Genomic DNA, 24,717 nt, shown 5'->3' with positions numbered 1-24,717 from the left:
AAACCTCTGCCTTTCCCCCAGTCCCGCAGCAGATCCTCTCCTTCTCGCTGCTTGCGGAGCAGGGGACGAGCTCCCTCTGGAGGCCCCGGCGGCGGCTGCCGGCCCCGCGCCCCCCCCGCGCCCCCGGGCAGAGCCTGCCGGTCCCCTGGAAAAGAACCTGGTCAAGTATTTTTATTTATTTATTCATTTTTTCTCTACTGTTCATAATACCTTCGTGGAAAATGAATTTTTATTTTCCTAACCCACTTCGTCCTTTCCCTCCCTCGGATTTTCTCATAAATGTGAGCTTTGGTTCCTGCCTCTGCATCCCATGGTTCGAACGGAGATGAAATTAACTCTGAAAGGTGTTTTTTTTTTTTTTTTCCTCTTTCTTTTTTAAAACAAACCCTGTTTTCATTAAGTCCAAAGGCAGGAGAACAAAAAGTCCCAGGATCCCGAGTTATAGAGTGTCTTGTTACTGTCAAAAACACAATTGCTGACAACATCTGTGCTGGGGTTGTGTCAGAAACGCAAGGTGCAGACAATGTGCCATTCGGAGTTGGCTTCAGATAGCTAAGAATTACCTCAGCTGGAAAAAAAAAAAGAAAAAAAAAAGGAATCGTACAGAGAAGAGCCCAAAATAAGCCTGCCAAAAGGCCAGTTCCACTTTGCTCTTTAAAATCAGACAAACAAGCACGGAAATGGTCACGTTGGCCCATCCCCAGAATGCAGCTGCATCGCCTTAGCCTGGCCCTTCCCTTGGTTCCATACTGTGACCACCCGAGGGCTACACCTGGGTAGATCTCAGCTCCTGCTTTACATAAATGTCCCACTGCACCCTTGGGTTTCCCACATCTCCCCCTGAATGTGCTGCCAGGAGCACGGAGAGCTCTCACCACGTCAGTCGGGCTAACAAAGAAGTCCCAAGAAAGGGCCCCTGGGGCTGGGCACCCTCCGGCTCTGCAGGATTTTCACCTAAACTCTGCTGAGAACCTGCCCCAGCTCCACCACCGACCCCTGCTCCCAGTTGCCCCCCCAGTGGCCACAGATGCTGGGGGCCAGCAATGTCCAGCAAACCCCAGGGGGGCTGCAGGGCTGGGCAGTGCCAGGCGCAGGGCACAACTGCAGCCCTTGGAGCCCATTACCAGCCCGCTAACTAAGGAGTGTCTGCACAGCCTTTGACATGAAACAGAAGACCAGAGCTACGCCAGCCTGTCACATCAAGGATTTACAGCTTAATGATTTCCTAAGGGCCAAATCCTGTTCCGACACGAGCGCGCCTGCTTTGCCATCAATCAGGGGCACGCGCCGAGCAAGGTGGGGACGTCTCCCTGCAGCGAGTGGTGCACGGGCACCCACCTCAACCAGGGAGCCCCGGTGCTGCCCAGCTCAGTGCAGCACCACAGACACAAAGGTTGCAGCCCCGATCTTCCCCCATGGCCAGTGTGGGTGCCACAAGAAACTGGGAAAAATTTGGGTCCATTTTTGACTTGCTCGCATAAATTGGTTGAGGCAGGCACAGCAAGACAAAAAGCTGGATTTTCTGTCGTTGGTTTGTCTACATTATTAATTATTTACTAATAACACATTTACAAACAAGCCCACGGCTTGGGGCAGCCTTTGAAGACTTCCAGTCTGTGTTTGTTCTGGTAACAGCAGAGGCTGCAGGGGAAAAGGCTTCATCACGCCGAGCTCCCCGCACGCACAGCCCCAGGTCCGTGCTCCAGCCTGGTTCCCAGCCCCAATTCCCACCACCTCCAGCCCAGGGGACCCCAGTGAGCTTTTAGGGACTTGCATGGTCCCCAACCCTGATGGTTACAAGATTTGCAGAAATCCTCAAAAATGGCATTAGTGACACAAACGTCCAGTTTTAAGAGCTGGGTACTCAAAGCATGCGTGGGGACTGCTAACACAGAGCTTTAACTGCAGTGCTTGGGTGTTTTCCAAAATTGCTGGTCTAAAGAGCCGCATCTCGCATCCCTCGGGATCAACTGAAGTTTGCAGGGTTCCCACTGCCCCTGTATGGGGAAGGGGCATCTTTGGGAAGAAGCATCCACGCGACCTGGTTACGCAGGAAGCCTGAAAGGTGGTCGCTGTGATTAACAAGCTGTTTTAGCAATAAATCTCTCCCGCCTGCTCATTGCAGCATGTTCATTGGAAATCTTTAGTTCCTTCATCATAAAGAAATGAGTGTTTCAGGCTCCCTGTCCTAATGAACATAAAATATGAAGCATATTGTCAAAGATGCCGTAGCTCTGCCTTTTATTCTACAACAGTCTTTTTAATTTTTCCTGTAGGCAGTGTTTATTACTAACAATGCAAAACTAAATTATTTAAAGCCCTAATTTCATCTGATTTTTCCCTCCTGTCTGAGCAGATTGAGATTTTTTCACTCTATAATGGGTGGGAGGGGGGATGGAGCTGGAAATCCTTTGATTTGTGGCTCTGTGATTGTTAATCTTCTGCTGTGAATTCTGCAAAGCATTTTGTAAGTGACTGAGGAATGCGGAGCCTGAAGTCTGCTTATCATTTCATGCTCTTTTCAGTATTTTTAGGAGTTTTTTTTTTCAGGAAAGGGTGGGGAGGGAGATACTCATAGTCAAAAGCAGACACAAGTTAAAAGAAACTCCTCTCTCTTCAGAGCATTCAGCCAAAGTCAGAGAAACCCAGCACAGGTACAGGCTCATTTTGAACATTTGTATTATCAATCTTGATACAATCGCTAAGAATCCAGACTCCCGAAAGGGGGGAGGAGGAGGAGGAGAAAAAAATAGACTTCAAGTGCACCTGCCTTTTAATTTCCCTCATTATTTTGCAGGATATCTTTCCATCTAATCTGCTTCTCCAGAAGCTCCCTCTACCTCTCTCGGTGCTCATGTGCACGTGTGTTTTGGGCAGGGCCGCCCGGGGAAAACCTGATTTCATCCATCCAGGGAGATGCTCAGGCCCGGAGCTGATGCTCACCTCTCCCATGTCCCCCAGTGCGCCCCCACTGCACAGAAACCTGCCTGAGTCCAAAAAGATGCATCACAGAGAGTGATTTATTGTGTGTGCGATTATTGCAGCGAGGTCTCGGGTTAATTGATGCATTGGATCACGTATGATAAGTGTATCCAGGGAGTTTTCACATCACAGGCAGATTTATAGAGAGGGACCTCCTCTGGTTCCTTTCTTTGCCTCAATACCCAGCAAGGGGCCCAGGAATATTGGGGAACTAATGCCACAACAGAGGGAAAAAGACTGCTGTTCAGGCTATTTAAACATTATATTTCACCAGTGCACCAATTAAATATTCCCTGTCTGAAGAGACCACGGATTAAAGCAATAGCGAGGCTGAAAAAAAATAATCTCTTTGGAGATCTGTCTATGGACCGATCTTTTTCTCTCAAAAGATCAAGGAAAATATATGAAAATGAAAAAAAAAAAAAAGACCTCTTAAAAGTAATGTTAGGGCTATCTGAATATTTTCTCCCTTCCTTGTCTGCGCTCCCTTTCATGAGCTGCTTTTACATTCCCTGGCACCTTCTCCCTTGCAGCCCGTTTGCGTTGCCTAATTAAAGGAGCTGGCAGCAGCCCTGCAGCCGGCCACCTCCTGCCCTGCAGGGAGCAATTCAGCACCGACCCAAGCTCTCAGGCCTGGGAGAAATCAGCCTGGGCAGCCCCAGCTCCCACTGGGAGCAATCCCATGGTCACACACCATGGAAGTCCACGTTGGTCTGTGCCAGGCCAGAACCCAACGGGTTTCCTCCAAGCAAGCCCAGAGCCTCCACCGAGCCTCAGGGAGCTGCTCTGGTTCCCAGCAGGTTCCTTCTCATAAGGCAAGGACCAAAACGAGGAGTTCTTCTCCCAGAATAACTCCAGGTAGTGGTGAAGGCACCTCCTGGTGCCTGCAAATCCCCGCTGATGTTCTCTGTGCTGAAGGCCTGGGGACAAACCCTGCCGGACTCCCACCCCATGTCCAACACCAGAACCACCACCATGTGCTCGGCATCCCCATGAGCAAAGCAGCTCACTGCGTCAAAGAGAGGAAAATGGACAAGATCAGAAAATAAGGAGGCCGAGTGTATTACTCTTCCCAGCTGAAATCCCCCCGTGGCTGTGCCAGGACCTACTTCCAGCACCTCCCTCTTTATTTGGAGAAGTGGAAGGCTTAAATGAGAAAGTTTTCCTTGGCAAATACGCATTGGCAGTGGAATCGGAGCAGTTCAATATTAAATATACCCAGCCCAGACAAAGGGGAAAGGCTGTTCCTAATTATGAATGCAAGGACTTTTCTGTTCCATGATTTCTGATGTTGCTTGGGCCTGAGATTTAACCCAGAGAGAGGGGAAAGGGGCAGGGGGAACCAAATGCACACTCATGGCAATGTCTGGTTGCCACCTCTGAACTCCTCAGCACCTCCTGCACCACAGCATCCTCAGGCTTCACGTCCCGTGGCACTTTCAGGGCTTGAACCATTTCAAGTTACTCATGGTAACTCCCAAAACAAGCCTCAGAGCCCGTTTCTCTTCCAGATGGGGTCATTCCCGAGCACACAGAGCCCTCACCATGGGGCACGGCCCTGCCCGCTCACCCCTCTGCATGCCGAAATGAGCAGAAGTCCCGAGCAGGGAAGGAATTCCAGCTAAATTTAAATAAGGCACTCGAGCAGGCTACCTGTAAATCTGAACATCTTACTTCAAGGAGATTTTATCATTTATCTTTTGTGGCCTTGGACACCAGGTGTGTGAGATGCTGGGCTCTCATTTAGTATTTATGGCACGTGCCATGAACAAGTGAGAATTTACTTTCTACTAAAGAGGCTTTAGAAAAATTACCCCAACATGCTGTGGTGAATGCTTCATGGAAGGATCCCAGTTGGGTCTATACACTGTATTGATAAGCTCCAGGCTGTATTTCACTACAAGGTATTTTTGCAGTATTTCTTAGTGAAAAACAGCAGACACTGCAACACTGCCCCTTGCAAACAATAAAAACCATAATTCATTAACAAATCTAAACAAAAATAAAAATACAGAGCCAGAAAAAGAACGAATGTGCTCAACACTGAAGAACAAAACAAATAGGAACTGTTTGTTACCTAATAAAGGAACTGGAAAAGAAGGTCTTTGATGGTAAGGGAGGACGATTTGCTCTCATGGGCCAGTGAACATCCAAATATATACAAGCTGTTCGCAGCAGACTGATTGCAGTTAGGCCATAATGCTATTGTACATGCTCAAAAAAAAAAAAAAAAAAGGGGGTGAAAACACACCACAGAGAGGTACTTCAGAAATAGATCACGGTCTATTCATTAACAGATTATTTTAGTGAAATCTATTTTTCCCTCCTCTTTATTGCCATGTTTTCTTTTATGTTAATTTTGCCTCTGTTTAAAGTTGAATTCCTTGATCTTCAACATCTTTAGCTTTATTTTTTTTTTTCTCTTACCAGTGAAATGAATTCAAATCATTTGCATTTATTGCAGAGAACATACAGCCTCATCTGTAGCCTTTAGTCTGACTGAATTGCTTTTCTGCTTCACAAGGCACACGGTGGAAGCTGGAGCATGCCCCCTCGCCACTCTGCTACAGCCAGAAATAATCTAGTTGGCACTTCCCTGCTTCTGTAATATTTATCATATTGATCGTATATAAAATAGATAAGCAAAATTATAGTATTGGACGCAATGATCTGATGGATCTATGGACCAAATCAGTCACTTGGCATGGACTTATAAAAAAGAAGCCGCTTGCTCTGAACCATTTCCAAAGTCAATTTTCCTTACGAAGATGTTTCTCATCAACCTAAGCACCCAGGAGAGAGAAAGCATCCTTCATTAGACATCCTTTGAAACCAGGTGCATTATATAGGGGTACTATGGCAAGCCCAACCTCTTTAGAAGTACACGCTTCCATTTCTTTAATTAACTTTAAAATCTTCTTTTAAAAATGGCATATTGGTTTTATGGATTTAGCTTCAAGAGACCTGAAATACTCAGGGAGAATCATGACACGTGAAAACAGAGCTGGCTTGAGGAAATGTGTAAAAGCTATGGATATAAATAGAGAATTCACACAGCTTGGCTGCTGTTACCATTCAGGTGCTGACCAGGAACGAGGTTCTCCTGCAGTCCTGCATGGCAAATGGATTCCTGCTGGAGCCAGGGGAGACCCAGAGCCAGACAAGGCGAAAACCAACCTCACAAGCCAAGTCACTGAAGCCTGGAGCTTGTTCTGGGGGGTTCTCAGCAGCTCTAATGCCCCAGGTGCTCCCCTTCTTTACCACTTTCCAGCTCCACCATCTCTTCCTCTGTGAAACCAGCCCTGGAGCAGAGAACAGGAGAACCTCTAGGAGAGGTTTAAACCTCACGTACACCCTGAGAATGTGGATGGTTGGGGAAACCCGAGGTGCCAGTGGGTCCCCAAAGAGAAAACACAGAGAGGACCAACAAGGAGACACGAGGAGGCTGAGGCTCACTGAGGTGGATGATGGCCGGAGACCTGTTGGCCCCCGGCACGCACCCAGCAGCCGCTGCCGCCCGCGGGCAGTGCCAGGCTGGCACCACCATGCCCGAGCCTCGCCGTGGATGTAGCAGCGGCAGCAGATGCTGCTGCAGTCAGATGGAAACAACACAAGGAACTTTCCACATGGCGTCTAGTCAAAGAAAAAAAAAAAAAAACGGAGCTGCTAGAGGCTGGCTGGGGATACAGGGTGAAATTAACTGCGGAGAGCAGCAGCAGATATTTTAGGTCAAGCTCACGCTGCTGCAATGCCATGCATCCGTGGTCCCAAAGCCCTTCGGGTGCAGCACCAGAGCCAAGGGCTGCTGTATCTCTTTCATCGACAAAGCAGAGAATGACTGAGGTGGTGAAGTGACAGCAGGAGGGGGCGCAGACAGGAGAAATCTGAGTCTTGGCAATAATCTCATTGCATATTCTGTACTTGTGATCTGTCTAATGCTGTAGGATTCCTATATCCTGTAAGTTCCAAGTTGACAAATTTAGAAGTAGCATTTACAATACCTCAAGTGGCAATATCTTGGTCTTAATCCCTTATCTGTCCCTGCAACCTGCAGTATCAGGCAGCAAACCATGCCAGAGCCATCACAGTGTCACTGGGATCCCAGCCCTGCCTCCACAGACAAATTCCCCCGATGCCCTCGTTTCTCTTCTCCTCTCACCCACACGAACAAGAAGAATTCTGTGAGAAGTTGGCACGGCTGCAGAAAGATGCAAAGTTATTGATTTCGGAATCAGATGTACACAAAGGATGTAATTAAACACCACATAGGCCACGTACTTGTTGCCTGCCCTTGGGTTCATTCCAGTGGTGAATAAACTGCAGACAGACAGACTGCTCCAGCAGTTGTGACTGCAGTCTCGTGGAGTAGGAATAAATTAATCAAGCTTACCTCTCCTTGCTAGAAAGCCAATCAGGCTAGCTTTTCAAAGTGTAACTGCAATAAACCCTACATAAAAAAAAGGAAAAAATACAGCTGGGACTTGCACATAGGCTTTTTAACAGCTGTTTGTAAATATGTCTAATAACTCATCCTGTCAACATGCTCACTTTTCCATTACAAGGAAATATTCATAAATGGTATTCCCAGTGCTGAGGGATCCATTTCCTTAATGAAATACAGATAGTTTACTTTACAAAGTCTAATTGCCTGAAGAATGGGTGTCAGCTTTCTTTATTCAACTCGTGGTACTGAAATCCTTCCAGCTCACGTGTACAACAAGGGAAGAAGTTAATGGAGCTTTTACGGCAGTGGCTTAGTAGCTAAGCCACCTTTAAGCAATAATCCCAGCAAATATAGATGGAGATGCTGGACTCGCCTGCCTTCTAGGCATTTAGATGTTAAGTAATATGAAATTCAGTCCTACTAATTGACTGAATAGGGCAATTCTATAGGGAACACCTATAGCACTGAAATCAAGTCATTGATTACATTTCTTAGGTAAGAACGCCTGCAGCAGGACTGCGCAGAGAGATGCTGAGCTGAAAAGGGAATAAACTGGAGGAGAAGTCATCAGGGCACGTGGGGATGGGAGGCATGGTACGGGTTACAAGGGCTGTAGTGTCAAAAATCCCAGGGGAGGCCCAGCACAGACCTGAAGGTCTGATTTAGCAGAAGAACCACCACACACTGGACCTGCCCACTGCAAAGCTCATTTCTATGAGCTCCTCTGGCTAATGCGGTGCTCAGGGTGCGCATCTTCCCCAAGATGGGAATGGTAAACTATGCGCACGCACTGCTAATGATCGAATCTGACCCCAAACAAATGGAGAGACATTTAAATCAGAGCCTGAAATACAGCACTGAGCCAATAGTGGTGGTGTGATTTTTGGAGACATTCAAAAATGTTATTAAAGCTAAACAAACTCATTTAAGCATGATCTCTCTCCTTCTGTATGCTAATATGGAAAATGGAAAGTAGCCTAGAAAATACAGTATGCTCTCGACAGCAGGCAGGTTCGCTGGATGCCAATACTTAAACACGATCCATCATTTCTAAGGGGAGCCTGAGTGTGTGCAAGCATGTCACAGCAGCTTTACATTACTGTTCTGTAAAATTAAACTAAATACTTACTACTAATTCAGCCTGTGAAGTGTGTGATGGGAGCACGAGCACCGCGGATCCCCCATTAACATGAAATATGATGCATTAGGAATGCAGCTGCCACTCAGGTACGGTACCCAGGTCTGACCACAGCACGTCCTGGGACTGCTCACACCCCTCTGGCCGCACTCCATTAATTTTTTAGATCAGAGATTTTGCTCCCCGATCTTCCCACTACTACCAGAAGAAAAATACATTTTTTTTTTCCCCTCTTTCACATGGGTACCCCCATCAGTGTATCCCACAGGTAGGTTTGGCACAGGGGATGTTCCTGCCCCAGCATCCATGTGCTGGAAATGCCACACTCCCAGCCCCTGTGGTCCTGCTCCCTGCTGGAGGGGTCGGGGGGTCCTAGAGGTGAGGGCTCTGCAGGAAAAGCAGCCAGAGGAGTGCGTACGAGCCAGCACGGCAGCAGAGCTCTGTTCCCCTTCCCTTCCATCTGACTGCAGCAAAGCAGCAGCTGATCTCATGTGAAAGAGCCAGGATTTGAACAAGATCTCAGACAATAAAAAGGGCAGAGCCGAGGACCCCGCAGGAGGAAGACTGATGTGGTTACATCCCCAGGTGCTTAAACGGAGACATTTTCTGTCGCTTCAGATCTTAAGGTCAGAGGAGCACAGATAACTGAATCCCCTTGTAAACCTCGGCAGGTGACTGACCCTGTGCAGCCCCTCTCTGATGGGGACAGATCATTTTTCTATGGGCCTTCACTCAAGCATGCAGCAAGGCAAGGCTTCAGCCTTGTGAACACCCAGCCTGGAGAGCCTGGCTCCGTGCAGCCTCCCAGAATTGGGATTTGGGATCTTCCCAGGTGCTGGCAGAGGTGTCTGGGAGCACGCCTGTCCCACAGCCCAGGAGCACAGCACCCAGCTCAAACATTTTCGGGACTGTTTGCACGACCAGCACAGGAGGCATCCTTGGCTGAAGGGTCTGAGAAATCCCCACCACCGGCTGCAGGGACAGATGCTGGCAGAGCAGCTCAGGTCTGGGAGGCAGCAAGGAAAAAGTAAGTGTTTTGTGGTTTTGTTTTTTTTTTTTTGAGAACCCCCTGCTGCAGCTCCGCTCGCCTCTTGGCACGAGGTGGCTGAGCCCCAGGGCCTGGGGATGCAGTTTGTGTCTTTCCTTGTTTTCTTTTTGATAAGAAAACCAGCCGATTTCCCCATCGCCCTGCTCTTACCCTTTTGTCCCATTCTGTCATGCTGAAGTGAAACAAAATTGCAGAAATAAAGCACATCTGGTGATTTACACAGTGTGAAAAACCAACAAGCGCTCTCCAGCCCGGGCTCCCAGACCATCGCACAATGCAGCCACAAAAACAAACACATGCTAATGCCTGAGTGCGTGAGAGCATTTGACATGATGGATTTTTAAGCCAAGCAGCATCTGCTAACATAAATCCTGCAGAGCCCCTCTGTGCACAGGCCCGTGGGGGCGGGCTCCAGGCCCCCCAGCACCCCCAACCCTGTGCCCCCATCCCCAGAGGCAGGCACCCAAGCCCCAGGGACCCCCCAATTTGGATAAACAGACACTGTTTTGGGGCATCACTCTGATGCTCAGGCTCATTCCGAGGCTGCAATAACAGACTAATCATTTTTCTCTTCATTAGGTGGCAACTAAAGCCTTGTCAGGTTTACACAGTGAATTAGTAAATCCCTTTAAGTATCTGAGCACTTCTGTTGACCTGTTCCCAAATTTCACTCTCTGCTAAAGGCAAACACTGCAATTTCCAGAGGAACCTTTTCATCCATTTTTCATGTGGCTCACTTTCTTCAAAGGCAGAGTGGGGCTGCATGCGAGAAGGAAAACTAATATTTCACTTTCATTCTGTTGCATTTTAATATCGAAGTTGGGCACCTGGCTGCGTGCTGCCCCCGTTTGCCACAGAAGACACCCGGAGTCAGTGGGTAACTGAGATGGCTCCGGGGCAGAAGAGAACAGAGCCTGGTTAACTGCCCAGTTAACTGGATGAAGGGCTATTCAGCACCCTCCCCTTTTTTAAAAAAAATTAAAATCAAGCATGCTATTTGATCCTTGCCATACCATCAAATAGTTGCCCCATTTGAACAAAGCAGGTGCTTAATTACGGAGCTGTTTGTTTTACCAAGCTGTATTCATTGGGGAAAAAAGAACAAACCAAGAACTGGAATGTTTAGAGTGGCGACCCCTAATATTTAGGTAATTTAGCTTAAATTCCTCCAGACTCTAGCAGGGCTAACAGATGAGTAGGCTCCACCAGGGAAGGGCTCATCTACGATAGAGCAAAGATAACGCTAGCAGCGAGCGTTATCTTTTTGGCTCTGCCTCCACATGAATTATTGTTCAGCCTGAGCAAATCTCGCCGTGGTGGCACGATATCACATCAGAACAGGGCTGTGGTGAGCACACCACCCAACGTGTCAGACTCCTGCAGCTTTGCCACCATCCTTCCACTTTCCTCTTGGAAAGCTGGGCGTCCTCATCCAGCCAAGGTTTCACCTCTCCAGGGGGCTCAGCCCCAAGAGGACACAGAAGCTCAGTACAGTTTTGGCCAACCTGCAATTTTCCCCTAATATGACTATTCATCTTCCACATACTTCCAGTGGTGGGTAGTGTGTCAGTGTGGGAGGATATCTTCCTGCAGATAAGCTACTTCATCATTAAAAAAATTAACTTTGTTCCTGACTTGTGTAAGGGCTTAGATTAATGCCCTATCTTTTCAGTGCAAGAGCCTCAATTTAAATCCTTTCCTGTTAAGCCTGATCAAGAAAGGATCCGGCCTGGCCCCAGCACTGAAATTAGTCTGTACAGTCTGCATTGTTAAAAATTAATTTTACCTGATGGCTCCTCAAAGCCGAGTGAAACGCAGCCAGGAGCCAGCGAGGCCCCTCGCATCCCTCCCCACCTTCCTCTGCTCTCACTTCTCCCCTCACCTTCATCACTTCTCATTTCTGTTCCTTTCTTTAAAAATGTTTTGCTTTTAATTAAACCCATAAGCAGATACAAATAAACATGAAGGATGGAAAGAAGCTTAGTGTATGAGATCAGATAAATGAACAGAGCATCGCGCATCTACAGAGCCCATCACGCCGTAATGAATCCAGCAGGGTGATGCTGCATGCAGGTTTTCACATTGGGGTTTTTTTTTCATGGCACAAATTTGTTACCTCCTTTCTCCCTCAGAGAGCCTCGTTGACTTCAACTCTGAGCAAAATAAATCTTATTTGACCTGAGAGTTGTTTTCACCTTACTGCAGAATTTATTTCCCCTGCCTTTCTGATCAGCATCTCCACACACTCCAAGCAGGCGGCTGAGAACCCACGTCCTTGTTTTTTATTGCTGTCTCCATCACCAGCATCTGACTTACGATGGACCAAGAGCAGCTTCTCCATTCTCATCCTCAGCTTGTTCTCTTGTAAAATGGATTCTAATTAATAAGTGCCAGGATGTCAGCTTGAGATCCTCAGATGGAAGGCAGTAAAGACCTATAAGGTGCCATTAACTTAGAATTAGTTTGTGACATTTCTTTAACTTTATAACCATCTATCCATTCACCAATCCATCTCTACACAATTTTACATCATGATCATTCACCAAAATATCCTAGAGGCTGTTATATTTTAAGCCCTTTTTATTTTTCTTCATGAACACTCTGATTTCAGAGACGGGAAAGAAAAGGAAAGCCATTTGCCAGGCAGTGAGCAGACTCACTGTCAGGTGAGAGGTGCTCTAACAATACAGCAGTCTTCAGTTATTATTATTTCTTTTTTTTGAAGGTGCATCTCTTTCACAAATCAGTTTTGAGGCAGGACATGAAGGATCTCACGAGCTGCCCTCCATCCTTCCACCACCTTTGGGAGCCACACGGGGCGAGCCCCCAGGCAGCTGTGAGCAACGAGGAACCTGCTGCTCTCCTGTCTGCGCACTGAGAGCTCTCCTCAGGGGGTTCATCTCAGCTTCTCCAGAAAGAAAACAAGGTGGGGGGAGTCAGGTGCTGCTATCGACATTCAGAGGTTGCATAAATCTGCACAACGTAAATCTGCACAGCAGGGAACACCCAGAGCACTTGCGCTCGCTCCGTGCAGCGCCGCCTCTTCCACCCTATCCCTCCTCCCAATCCCTGCTATTCTGTCTCACATTTCCCTCTCTCCCTTCTCCCCTCTATTCCTTCCTCCTCCAGTTCAAGTGCCCATGAACAATTTTCGCTCCTTGCCAATTCTGGAGATCAAGTTCCCCGGCCAAATCCTGGGGAGAGAGGGAAATGGGAAATGCACCCAGCGGGGATGGGAAGACAAGGCGCTCACAGCCTGCTGCCAGCACCTGCTGCATCGCCCTCTCATGCTTGACCCTATCTCATCTTCAGAATTTGAAGCAACTTAAGCCCATGTAGTCTAAATGTATGCCTAATCTCATTACACTAATAATTCATAGGTCTTGATCTGCGGGAGTTTCACAGATAAGTGGCAAGACTTTTATAAAAAGTGCTCATCATCTACAAGGAGCTGCATTTGGAAGGTGGCCTTCCAGCAGCAGCAGCCGCCCGTAACCCATGCCACTGGGCTTCATGCTCTTAGATGTCCCATTTTAAAATACCCTTGGCCTAAATTAGCAATCAGAGCACCTGGGTTTGTGCTGGTGAGAGCTGCATGCAGCTGGGCAGGGTCAAACCCAGAGCTTCCTCCTTAGGATGCTCCGAAGGGTTTTGCTCACACTTTGTAGTGCATTTTCTTCCCCAGGTCTCCATTTTAACTTTCTCTTTTTCAGGAAACAGGCCATTACCACATTAAAAATTGCCTTCCTCAAAAAATAGTGATTTTTTATACCATGTTTCTCCTAATTTCTGTGCTGAAAGCCAGGCAAAAATTCTCCATCATGCAGCAGAAGCCTGGCTTTGGGATGAGACACTTGAGAGGACTGCTTTGTAACTAGCTAATTACTGCTGGTCAGAGGGTTTTATTACTGTAATTATACAAAAACACCTTAAGCCATTCAGGGAGTGGGAGTATATCAATTTAAAAGACTGAAACAAAACAAAGACATGTACTTGACATACCTAGAGAGACTTCTGCTGAAAGAAAACACCTCCCCAGGGCACCTCTGTGTTACAGTCACCAGATGTGACCCGTTTGCACTGGAGGAGGGTGCCCCTGGGCTGGTTGTTCATAAAACACCTTCCTGATATGGGTGCCCTGCTCAGCCCGGCAGCTGGAAGCATTCAGAGCTGCTCACAGGAGCCCAGGCAGGATGGCCATGGGCTGGCACCGCCTGGGGCTGCACTCCTGCAGCCGAGCCAGACCCAGGGGGCTGCTGCGTGGCCTGCCCAACACTCATCGGATTTCTTTGTTGGTTTACAGAAGCATGAGCCAAATCCTTCTCCAGCATTAGGACACACATGCAGCGCACCTGGTGTCTTGGAACTGCTGGGCAGATTGGGTGAAGTCTCAGCTACTGCAAGTCACCAACAGCACCGAAGTGGCCAGACCCATGGTGACTCACATCGCCTGGAGATCTGGGGGCTTTGTCTGACTTGGAACCAGATAAATATTGAACAAACAGCTCCGGAATTGTCCCAGTAGGTGGGAATTATATTACATTCACGCTCATAAAAATGTAGATAATTGGAAAGCTACTTGATTTTTTTTTTTCCCATTTTAGTTTTCTGGTCCTGGCCCTGGCTGTCTTTCAAATGCCTTTGGCTAGCTTGACATACGCACAGACACACGCATCCACTTCCCACACAAGCCATACAAATCCCAAGTTGTGGAAACATGCAAATGCAAACAAAAGCAGTCAATCTACCCAAAGAAACAATTAAAAACTAATGTTATTATCCACCATTAAAACTGGGTAAGACTCAGAAATGAAGGAGAAATTGCTTTGCATTAGTTTCTCTGCATGTCATCCTGCTCCTAGCAGGGCTTTAATAATACGCATACTTATTTGAATAGCTTGCTGATCACACTCATCAATCCTAAAATGCAGACTCCTGCCAGAAGAATTTATAACCCTGTTAATAGGATCTGACACGGGAACGCTCTCAGATTCAGGCGAGGTGGAACAGGTGGCGGTGCCCTGGGCAGAGGCGTCCGCTGCCACCACAGCTCCTGAAATGCACAAACCTCTCCAGACAGGACAGGGAGCAAGAGCCAGAGCCCCAAAATGCTTCCTTGGGTTTTGGGGGGTTTTGGCCAGGTCACACTCAGGCTGGGTCTCTACAGCTGCCCTCACCGTGGCCCTGGGTTTTGGATTTTGAGTGCTCTCTGTTTTCCTGGTGAGAGCTTCAGAGGCAGCAGAACACTTTCAGGTTCTGAATACTACTGGGAAATAGATCAAAATCTTTGCTCTTAAAATTTAGTTCCTTCTTAAATGATGTCAGTATGCTACAAAAATATGGGAGAACGACTACAGCTTTAAAAAGAAAGAAGTGGTTGCGTATAAACCTGGAAGGAGTCCCCAGCTCCATCGATAGCACGAGCATTATATCACCCCATCACACACAGCCAGAATTACTTGTCCCCGTTGGCTTTTTTTCCCCGCCTTCTTAATCCTTTCCTGCAGCTTTACTGCGTGTTTTTTTTCCCCTAAATTTTGTTATTTCTGGGGGCTTAACTTGAGGCCTCAGTCAGGTTTTAAAGGCCTTAATACTTTTTGTGCCAGTAATTCCTAGAAACCACTAAATGACACTAAAGTTATTCTGACTCTGGAGGAGAGATTTGCAGGGGTAATTTCGGCTTTTGGAGGTGCACCAGATCTTGCAACTATTTGGAGACACAACTGAGAAAAATAATCAGGGGGTTGAGATTCCTGAGTTTCTGCACCAAGCTGGGGTGTTAACACCTAAAGACAGGGCAGGAGGTGAAGTCAGCAAGATCCCTCTGAGCCCTTGTCGCACAGCTCAGACTGCAGCAGCAGCTGGGGAGCAGCACTCAGGGAGATGCCTGGCTGCATGTCCAGCCAGCTCCCAGCTCCCTGCACAAGGTGCAGCAGGGTCCTGCTCAACCCAGCCCGTGCCTGGTTTTAAATCCTAGAGGACCAGTGGCTTGTGCACACTCAGCAGCAGCTGAGATTGAACAGGGATAATGACAACACAGAGCAAAGCACTCATCTCATCAAGCATACTTGGTTATTCCTCAGGTGTTGCTTATTTTTAATAATTAATGAAGATGCTCCAAGCAATGCTGGTGGTGCCCAATCGCCTCTTGCACAGCATGGCTGGCATCCAGGTCTCTCAAGGACAGTGCTGTCTCCTCTTTCGGTTCTGCTCAGCAGTGGGAACAGACAATTGTTTTCCCTGATAACTTATGAGCTAAATGAAATTTGTTTTTCATGTGCAATAAAGTTGCCAGTGGTGTGCAATTTGCATTTTAGTGAGCTGTGTGTGCTGATGGGGACTTTGAAGTGTTCACAGAGCCAAAACAACCACAGCTATTTGTCACTTCAACCCCTTCTAAAGGGAGGATCTATGAGGAAATTGTAAATACATCACCAACAGATCCCCCGCCTGGCATTTGGTCCCCTTGTTCGGGTTTAGAGCAATTCAGAAGCTGTTAAAAAGAGACATCCCCATTTTGGGGCTTGTGGAGAGGCTCAAGCAAGGTTACATCGGTGGGAAAAATGAGGAATTTCTGCCTTTTTGTGCTGCTGGATGGCCTGGGCCTGAAGCTGAACCAAGGCTGTAACACAGCCTGAGCTCCGCAGCCACAGCCAGCGCTGCTGTGCGAGGTCTGCCCACCCCTGCCTCCCCAAACCATCTCCATTTCATTTGCAAACGGATTTCATGATGGAGCAGAAATGCCAATCAATTGTACAGCCATCAGCACACGAGCATCCCCAATCTGCATTAGCCAGCCGGGCAGCTTTCCAGAGCATCATCTACAACACATGAATTATTACCCAAACATTACTGCTGTCAGCACATTCCTCTCTATACAACTTCCTATTATTATTTTTTTGGCGGACAACCCTGAAATTTTAAACAGCTCAATCTTGCTAAAGTAATGCAACTGCCTACTGCCTCCAGGATGAACTTTTCATAAAAATCAACAGTAATCCTTCTACTGAGAATAGCAGCAAAAAGCCCCAAACAATCCTTGCATTTTTCCTTTGTTTGTTTTGGTTTTGGTATTTTCAGCAGCTCTGACTTCCATTCTAATTTGCACTAACAGCCTTTTATTTGTCTTGCAAAGGGGAAAGAAGAGACTTAAGGGATCCTTAAGCTTCAGCGACAGTACGAAGCTGCGTGTAAATCAGGGCACAGAAGGCAGGGTCAGCAAGGGCTGCTGCTTGCATCCGAGCTCATTAAGAAAAATGTGCACCGAGCACCATTTGCTTTGAAACTTTGTGCTACTGCGATTCATTCAGAGAACGCAGGAGTCCAAAAAGCACTAGAAATGGTCTTAGAAACCCTGAAAACAAGGTTGGTAAATTACTTTGCCATTAATACTCCTCTCAGCAAAGAAAAAAAGGTTGGAGTGAGAACTTTCATGCTGTGCCACAAGCACCAGGCACCAGCCCCAGCGAGCCCTGCCTTGTGCACAGGGTTTGGCAAACAGCGGCCACATCCCAACCTGAGATATGACCAATAAGCACATTATTGCAGTTAATACCACATATATCAACAAAATAAACCTTGAGAGCTTCTCACTACCACCACCAGACCTCAGGCACCCCCAGCCCTCAGGGAAGGACCATTCCTTCCCATCTCTTATTTATTCGAAAGGAAGAACTGGGGGAGAAACGTGGAAGTTGTCTCTACGTAGAGATCTTGCTGGAATTACATGAATCAAAGCCTTCATTTAGTTTCAATAAGCAAATTACCTTGATAACTTATTATGGAAAACATGCATCTGTATCTCTTCCAGGTCCTGAGTGGCATATGTGCTCTTATATAATTAATACATTGCACATTTTTTTTTAAATCAGTCGTGGTTGGATTTACAATGCAAACTTTTAGCATAACAAAAATACAACTGATTATCCAAAAATATTTATTCAAGATTAAAAACATGTAACAGATGAATATTTTAATAAATATTAAATATTTATGTCTCCTTTCCAAAGCTCCCATAACTGGGCTTTTAATTGACTTACCATAAAAAATTTATAGAGCCAGGTAGAATTTTGAAGTTACAATGTAATTCTGGTATCTAAGCTCCAGGTATTCCCTTCTTTTCCCTTCTTTCTGGTACCAGCGTGCAGCAGGAAGAGCTGCAGTGATGCCAGGGAGGCTGCACCAGCCTCAGCAGGTCCTGCTGCTGGCCAGGGATGGACACAGACGTGCTCCTGGCCTCTTCCACAGCCACTGGTGAATTGCAGGGACACTTTTTACAAAAGACAAAAAGCTATTTTGAGGAAATTGTGCTGCTGGAAGCCCTCGGTAGCTTTTGTAATCACCTCCCCTGTGCCACGGAGCTAAGCCAGCTCTGCAGCAGGAGGTGGCCGCAGCCGGGAGAGCTGCTTCGGGCGTGCTGGGTAGCAGCAGTGGCTGGCAAGGGGAGGGAATGGGCTGGAGAACTGGTCCAGAGACCTGCAGCCAGGGTTTCAGCATCTTCCATCAGCTTTAGCACTTGCTGGAGCTCATGTGACAGTTTGGGAAAAGACAGCATCCCTCATTGCCTTGTATTTTAAAATTCCTGTCATCTGTCAGAGCAATGCAGCATCCAAGTGCCTGCAACAAAACCCCCAGAAAATCCCAGGGACTCCACGGGGGTGTGCTGGCTCCAGTAAAGGAACACGGACGAACCCCCGGGGCTAGCCACCACGTAACTGAGATCTTTCTGCCAAATGAACATTGGGATAAATCCCCAATTGTGTTGCCTAACCCACAGCTTGGCCACCAGGCCACACCACTGCCTGCAGAGAACAGCAGCAGCTGCACGAAGCCCAGCTCCAGCTCCATGACCTCCAGAAGCTCGTCCAGCTTCCTCCCGTGGGACCACAGCTAACCATGATGTCAGCCTTCTGCAAATGGGAGAACGCAGGGCTTGGGATTTGGGGCCATTTGCAGGAGCACCTGGTAGTTTTGCACAAGTTGTTTGTCTCCACTGACTTCCCTGCATGGAAGCACCGTGCTTTTTACGCCCACATCCTTGCCCTACGAGGGGGTTCAGGATGCTCAGCTCTGTACCTACACGTGTTGTATTTGTAGAGCAGGAGCTCGGTACCAGCACTGCCCTCACCTCCCCCAGTTTGGAGCCAGGGGTGGGAAGGGCTGGGAGGTGCTGCTCCGAGCACTGCTTCCCAGTGGGGATAACTCTCAGTTAATTGTTCCTGCTCAATTACCTCTTCTCAGAATAAAATAAAGTTTGTTTTACCCAGCAGTGATCAGAAGCCTTGGGGAGAGAAACATCGCCTCACATAGTCTGGATTTCAACAAGACACATTTTAGGAACATGACATCTCTCCAGCTGAAGACAGACATCTAACTCTGTCATGAAACCTTTATTTTAAACCTTTTAAACCTAAACCTTTTCTTTTAAAGTGCTCTCTCACAGCAAGACTTTTGCATAGGAAAAGAGTCACTACCAGATCCAGAGGGTGCCGGCACCTGGAAATTTCCCCCTGGTTCCAGTGTGAGCACATCTGGGCCCTTTGCAGTTGCCATTTGCACAGCAGCCTTCAAAAACAGGCAAATCCTGAGTCTGCTGAACACAGGCCCTTAAAAAAGGGAAGGAGCCGAAAACAGGTAAATCAGAACTGCCTCCAGCAAAGAGCAGCAGTCATCATGGAGCAGTGACCAGGACAGCCCAGGATGGGCTCTGCTCCCTTCTGGCTTCTGAAGGCCTCATCTCAGACTCAGAGCACTTGCAGGAAACACACTGCTTTCATGCCAGAGGGAGCTGGGTGTTCAGGAGGTGCTGCCAGGTTTAGGTAGTGCCGTCAGAGCGAGCCCTGCCTCCCCACAGCCCCACGTGCCAGCACCCCACCAGCACTGCAGGGCAGCAGCTGGGGGGGCTCCTCCTCAGTCCCCATCGCTGCTGCCTGCGGGCTCAGAGCAGGAAGGCAAAGCACAGTTTGAATGCATCATCTTGACTGTGGCTAACACTGATTTTATGATATACTTAACACCCCATCCAATAGCTATTAGTCCTACTGTCAGGCATGCCGTGTACGCGATCCATCTTTCTTCTCAGACATGCCACACGGCCACTCAAATGACACTGCATTACAGCATCCTTTGAGTTTTTTTTTTTTAAAGCACTAACATTAAAGCTTTTATCTTTTTTGTTTAACATCACGTTTTCTTTAATCAGGACTGGCCCATGGTTCCTGTTCTGACAGTGGCCTCCTTCATCCTGCCCAGCGGTACCAACAGGACAGCGGCAGCATCAGGGCTCTCTGAAAACAGTGTTGAGATATGAAATGTTACTTGAGCTATCAGTCTTTCAATCTGCCTTCACTTAGAAGGCCATGCAATAATCAGCAACAGAGTTAAGGCAATGCCCATCATAGGAGGAAGTGTTTGTTCTCATTTATTTTGTTGTCCCACCTGAGTTTGTCTCCAGTGATGAGCTGCTCTACCACTACCTGCATCAGAACACCCTGAGCACACACCACACATGCAGTGACACACAGCTATGGTGACAGTCTGTTTGTGGATTCACACTTCCACACTGCAGATGCACCAAGCTGCTTCAAACTCTGCACAGAGGCTGGTAGAGCAAGCTTTCTGTGGACAAAGCACTTGGATAGAATATTAAACTAAATAATAGCAATTAATTAGGCTTGTGTAAAGCTATTAACCTTCAAATCCCTATAGAAATAATAAGTAATGCTCAAATCCTTCGGGATGCACGTGATATTACCCCATTCCATGGAGGAGGAAGCCGAGATCCAGAGCAGAAAATGATTTTTGCCCAGGGCAATGCAGTTCAGGTAGGGGGGCTGCAAACATTTCCAGCTCTGGAGCCCACGCTGCTGCTGTTAAACCACACTCGGGTGGACAGCCATAAGTGATACCTACAAGCACACGTGCCTCAAACCCCATCTTTAAGTGATTATTACAGCCTGACACACTATGTTTACAGATTAGTATTTGCACCATATAGAAGTGAGATTTCCTGGGAAGGGTGATCCCTGTCATATTTTTCTTCTCTACCACACAGGGACACACCCCCAGCCCCGTGCAGCTGGTCACAGCACGCTCGCATTGCTCCTACACATCACTGATCTTAATATTCTCCTAAGCACTCTTCCCAAATGCCTTCCTCAAATTCTATAGGCAACATATAATACCAAAAAGCTGGGCATCAGCTTAAACTGCGGAGTCTCTCCGGGGTGTTACATCCTCACCAGCAATACATCTTGCAGATTTTTGCATACTATCTCCAAGATTCAGCCTTCCCCGGGGCACACAGCTAACCTTCTCCAGGTTTTCATCATCTTGTGGCCTAATTATCGCAACCACCACATGATTCTCATCTTCCTTTGGAGCATTAGTAGGTTTTGCTTGCCTCACCCTTTCCCACCAGCTCATCCCCCCTAAGTGCCTCAAACAAGTTGCTTCAATTTTCAGAGCTCTTCGTAGTCCATCCTCCCTTCCCCACCTCTTGTTCAGCTGCTGTTTCCCTTTTTGGCTCAGGATGCCATGCTTCAGCACACATTTATCATGGTAAAAGCTGCCTGTAAATACACACCGAGCCACTTCAGTGGTTTCCTTCAAACCTCATCTCAAAACTTGCTTGCTGCAGTGTATGAAAAAGGCTCAAAAACAATTAGCCTGCCTGTGTCCCGAAACCATTAATTTTAATGTTGGCTCACACAGTCATTTTCTAGACTATTTCTGCACTTATCTTCGCACAGATTATAAGCATACTTATAATTAAATTATGCCATTGGCCATCCTCTAGTTTGGATTTTGTGCAGCACTTATTAGCACAACAGTCCTCCAGCCTGCGACTGGGTTCCCCGTGCACTATTACATTAAATGGTAAATTAATAACAACACTCCCAAAGGCTTCCAGTTCCCTGGGGTTGGATTGTCCCTCCAGCAGCCCTAATGAATTTGGGGGTGGGCCCTCGTGCTGCTGCCTACATGGAAATTACAGCTCCCAGCTGCCTCCCTCCCCTAATGGGGCAGGAGAGCAGCACTCGGCTGGGGCACTTCATCTGCCTTTTGTGGTGTCTCAGTTCCCAGCAGGAACAATGGTGCTGCCATCAGCCAGTCTGTTCGAACCCACCACAAAGACCCTGTAATTAGTTGGCTTGGTGGCTTCCAGAAGAAAGGAGACACAAAACCCAGCTCGGGACATCTGAGCAAGGGGAAGACCCCGCTTGGAAAATCCTTGCTCTTTGGGGTGCAAGATATCCCGGCTGACTGTAATGAAAGTCCTCTTGTCCAACGTCCTCCCACAATCTGCCTTTAATGGGGTTACTATTGCAGAGGTAAAGCATTTTATATGGAACCAGGTTTACATTATCCTGCTATTCGGAGATCTAGCTTGCAATGCTGTTCAAATCCTTTAATCCATAAATAGGATTCCAGCCAGAGCTGGGCTGCCTTCCAAAACTGTAATCTCCAGTATATGAATTATTACAAAAAGATTAGGGTGTTTCGAGTAATAACATTTCAAATAAATCAGCTTTCATGGAGGAACAACAAACTAATATCAGAAATAACAATATAAAGACATTTATATAGCCACTTGCTGGAATAACTTCACTAACCAGAGGGATTCTTTTCTCATCTGCATCGCTTCCTTTGAGCGATGTCCCCTCACCACGGGCCCTGCTGCAGAGCACACAAGGTGCTGTCACACATCTGCCCCTCGGAGCCACCAATTTGCTGTTATCCAGAGACAGAGGCATGTCTGTGCTCCTGCAGATGATTTTGTTCCCTCCAAGCCTCGAGCTTTACATAATGCCGCAAGGAGGCTGGACAGATAATCCCAAAGTCAGAAACATTTCTGTAACTCCTTTTTAATAATGAGCCCTGAGTTCAATTACTTTCCTAGTGCATTCGGGAAGCTCTCCCTTCCACACACACAACACACAGATGCAGGTAGGGAGAGCTAAATAGTTATCCCTTCTCTTTTATTTGCTGCTGTTGCTCTGGGAATTGCTACTGTACAAATTTTTCCCTCCGAAGTAGTTATACTGTCATCAAAACTTGCCTGCAAGTATCTCGGTAGTTCCAGATTAAAACCCTTTCATTGCAAGCCTAGAAAGACTAACAACAAAAAAAAAACAGCCAAACACTCTTCTCCTTTTGCTTGGACAGCAATGCAAACAGTCCATAAACACACGAAACACAGACCTTGATACCAGCCTATAATTTTTGCTGCTGTGCATTAAGGTGGAGAGCAATGCTCCGGTTAGAGACTGCCAGCACGCCCAGATACAACCAGCATTATTTCTCCTCTGGGATTCATCTTTCAACCATTTCAAATTGAGCTGAAACTTTGACATGCAGACAGTCAGCTCAAAGAAAAATTATTATTATTCCCAGAAAGTTAAATAAATCAGGTCAAACTTGGGACCAGCCTTCCCACCCATGGCACATAAAAATCCCCAGGGGCTTCCTCCCTCCTTCCCTTTTCAGCCACTTCTCAGCACTTCCAATGTTAAGCAAAGCCTGAATGATGCCTTAGTATTGATTAGGGGCCCTCAGAGCAGGAAGGCAGCAGGGCACATTGCACTGGGGAAGGCTCCAGGTAGCAAATCCCCAGGGCAGGGACCTGCACAGGTCCCCCCATTGCTTCTCATACCTGCTTTCAGTTGAAGGAGGCATGCTGCCACAACCTGCTCTTCAGAAAGCCTCAAGCAAGTCTCCCTTTCTTCTTTCAATATAATTTCTCCATGCAGCAGCATCATCTCATTCAGAAACTCAGCAGGAACCCCCAAACAGAGCTGGGGGCATGGCCTGGCCTTTATAGCGCTGCTGGCAGGGGGGCTCCCTGCAGGACGAGGGGACCCTTCCCAGCTGGGCTCACTGCTGAGGGCACACACCTGGGGAGCTGCCCCAGCTGCATTTCCTTAGCTCTTTCCTTGGCAAGCATATGGGGTTATCCCTTCCCTGGGGTGCTCAGGCTGTTGGTGCCATTGCAACGTGGTTGTTATTCCATGGACAATGCCCACTGCAGTGCTCAGAGCCCCGTCCTGCACAGAGCATCCTGCTGGATGCAACACCCAGCCCCTGCTCCCCCTCTGCAGAGAAAATGTCCAGAGTTGTCCTTGGTGAATGGGAATAATGTTGGATTTGGGAGTAATACTGGATTTGCCAGCAATTCGCATGCCTATCATTATGTGCTGATTGAGCCAGATTAAATAAAAACCACCTTGCTCGGTCTCTCCTTGCTGCTGCAGCCTGTTTGCACCAGACTTAGACTGCTCAAGGAGTCAGCGAGGCTTTTACGCATATATTACACTCGGATATGGCACTCGGCAAAACTAATAACAACATCTGACAAACTTTATTGTATTAAATAGAAGGTTGAAAATTCTTTTAACCTGCAATGCATGCAGGAGCTAGCTGCACAGAAACAACAGAAAATAGCACAGATTGCTGTGAAATAATTTGCTATTCATTTAGCTGTCAGGTGTACTTTTGAACACAACTTCTAGTGCAAATCAGCTTTAATAAATAGATACTTAAAATACACTTTGTACTATGCAACCGTCTCATTGCATTAAACTTAAAAACTCAATCTATAATCCAGCAAAATTCAACCCAACAGCAGGCTGTTTTCCTATTATTGAACCTTTTTGTCCAATAACCTAGACAACTAGATTAACTGTAAAGAACGTACAATGCAATAATTCTCTACTATTAATATTGTGCTGCTGGGATCCATTAGAATTTTAGACAGGTTGTAATTAGGCACAATGGAACCATGTGGATTTTGGAGGTTAGGCTCCCTTCCAAAAATCCCAGGGCGAAATTTTTATCTGGTTCCAGAATTTTGGTGTTGAATGACAAAAGGGCTGGAGCAAAGTCTGCTCCTGCACCGCTGAGCACTGCCCCGCTCCCAGCACTGCTGGGAGGAGCACCCCAAAAGCCTCAGCAGATGGGGCATCCTGGGGGGGTTAGCTGGAGGTGAAAGACGTGTCTGTGGGTGAACCTGCAAAATAATTAAGGGACAGGCTACAATATAAAAACTGCCCATGGGATCGCTGCCAGATCATTATTATCGCCCTGCCAGGGACCGATGCCCAATCT

The 24,717-nt window shown here is 47.3% G+C and overlaps 1 protein-coding gene and 1 long non-coding RNA gene across 6 annotated transcripts in view; both read right to left on the bottom strand.

Annotated features, from left to right (window-relative positions):
• The window catches only part of PLXNA2 (plexin A2), a 412,814-nt gene that overhangs the window by 149,261 nt on the left and 238,836 nt on the right, over nucleotides 1–24,717 (bottom strand). The gene's annotated exons all lie outside the window — the stretch shown is intronic.
• Nucleotides 11,798–23,391, bottom strand: LOC110352248 (uncharacterized). Its single transcript, XR_002400913.4, has 2 exons — nucleotides 23,267–23,391; nucleotides 11,798–12,046 (listed from the first exon to the last, which is right to left on the bottom strand). It is a non-coding gene; the product is annotated as an uncharacterized lncRNA (long non-coding RNA).

Source organism: Anas platyrhynchos, chromosome 27, assembly GCF_047663525.1.
Source record: "Anas platyrhynchos isolate ZD024472 breed Pekin duck chromosome 27, IASCAAS_PekinDuck_T2T, whole genome shotgun sequence".
NCBI lineage: Eukaryota > Metazoa > Chordata > Aves > Anseriformes > Anatidae > Anas > Anas platyrhynchos.
Note: the sequence above shows the minus strand (reverse complement) of the source record. Positions and strands in the feature narration are given on the sequence as shown.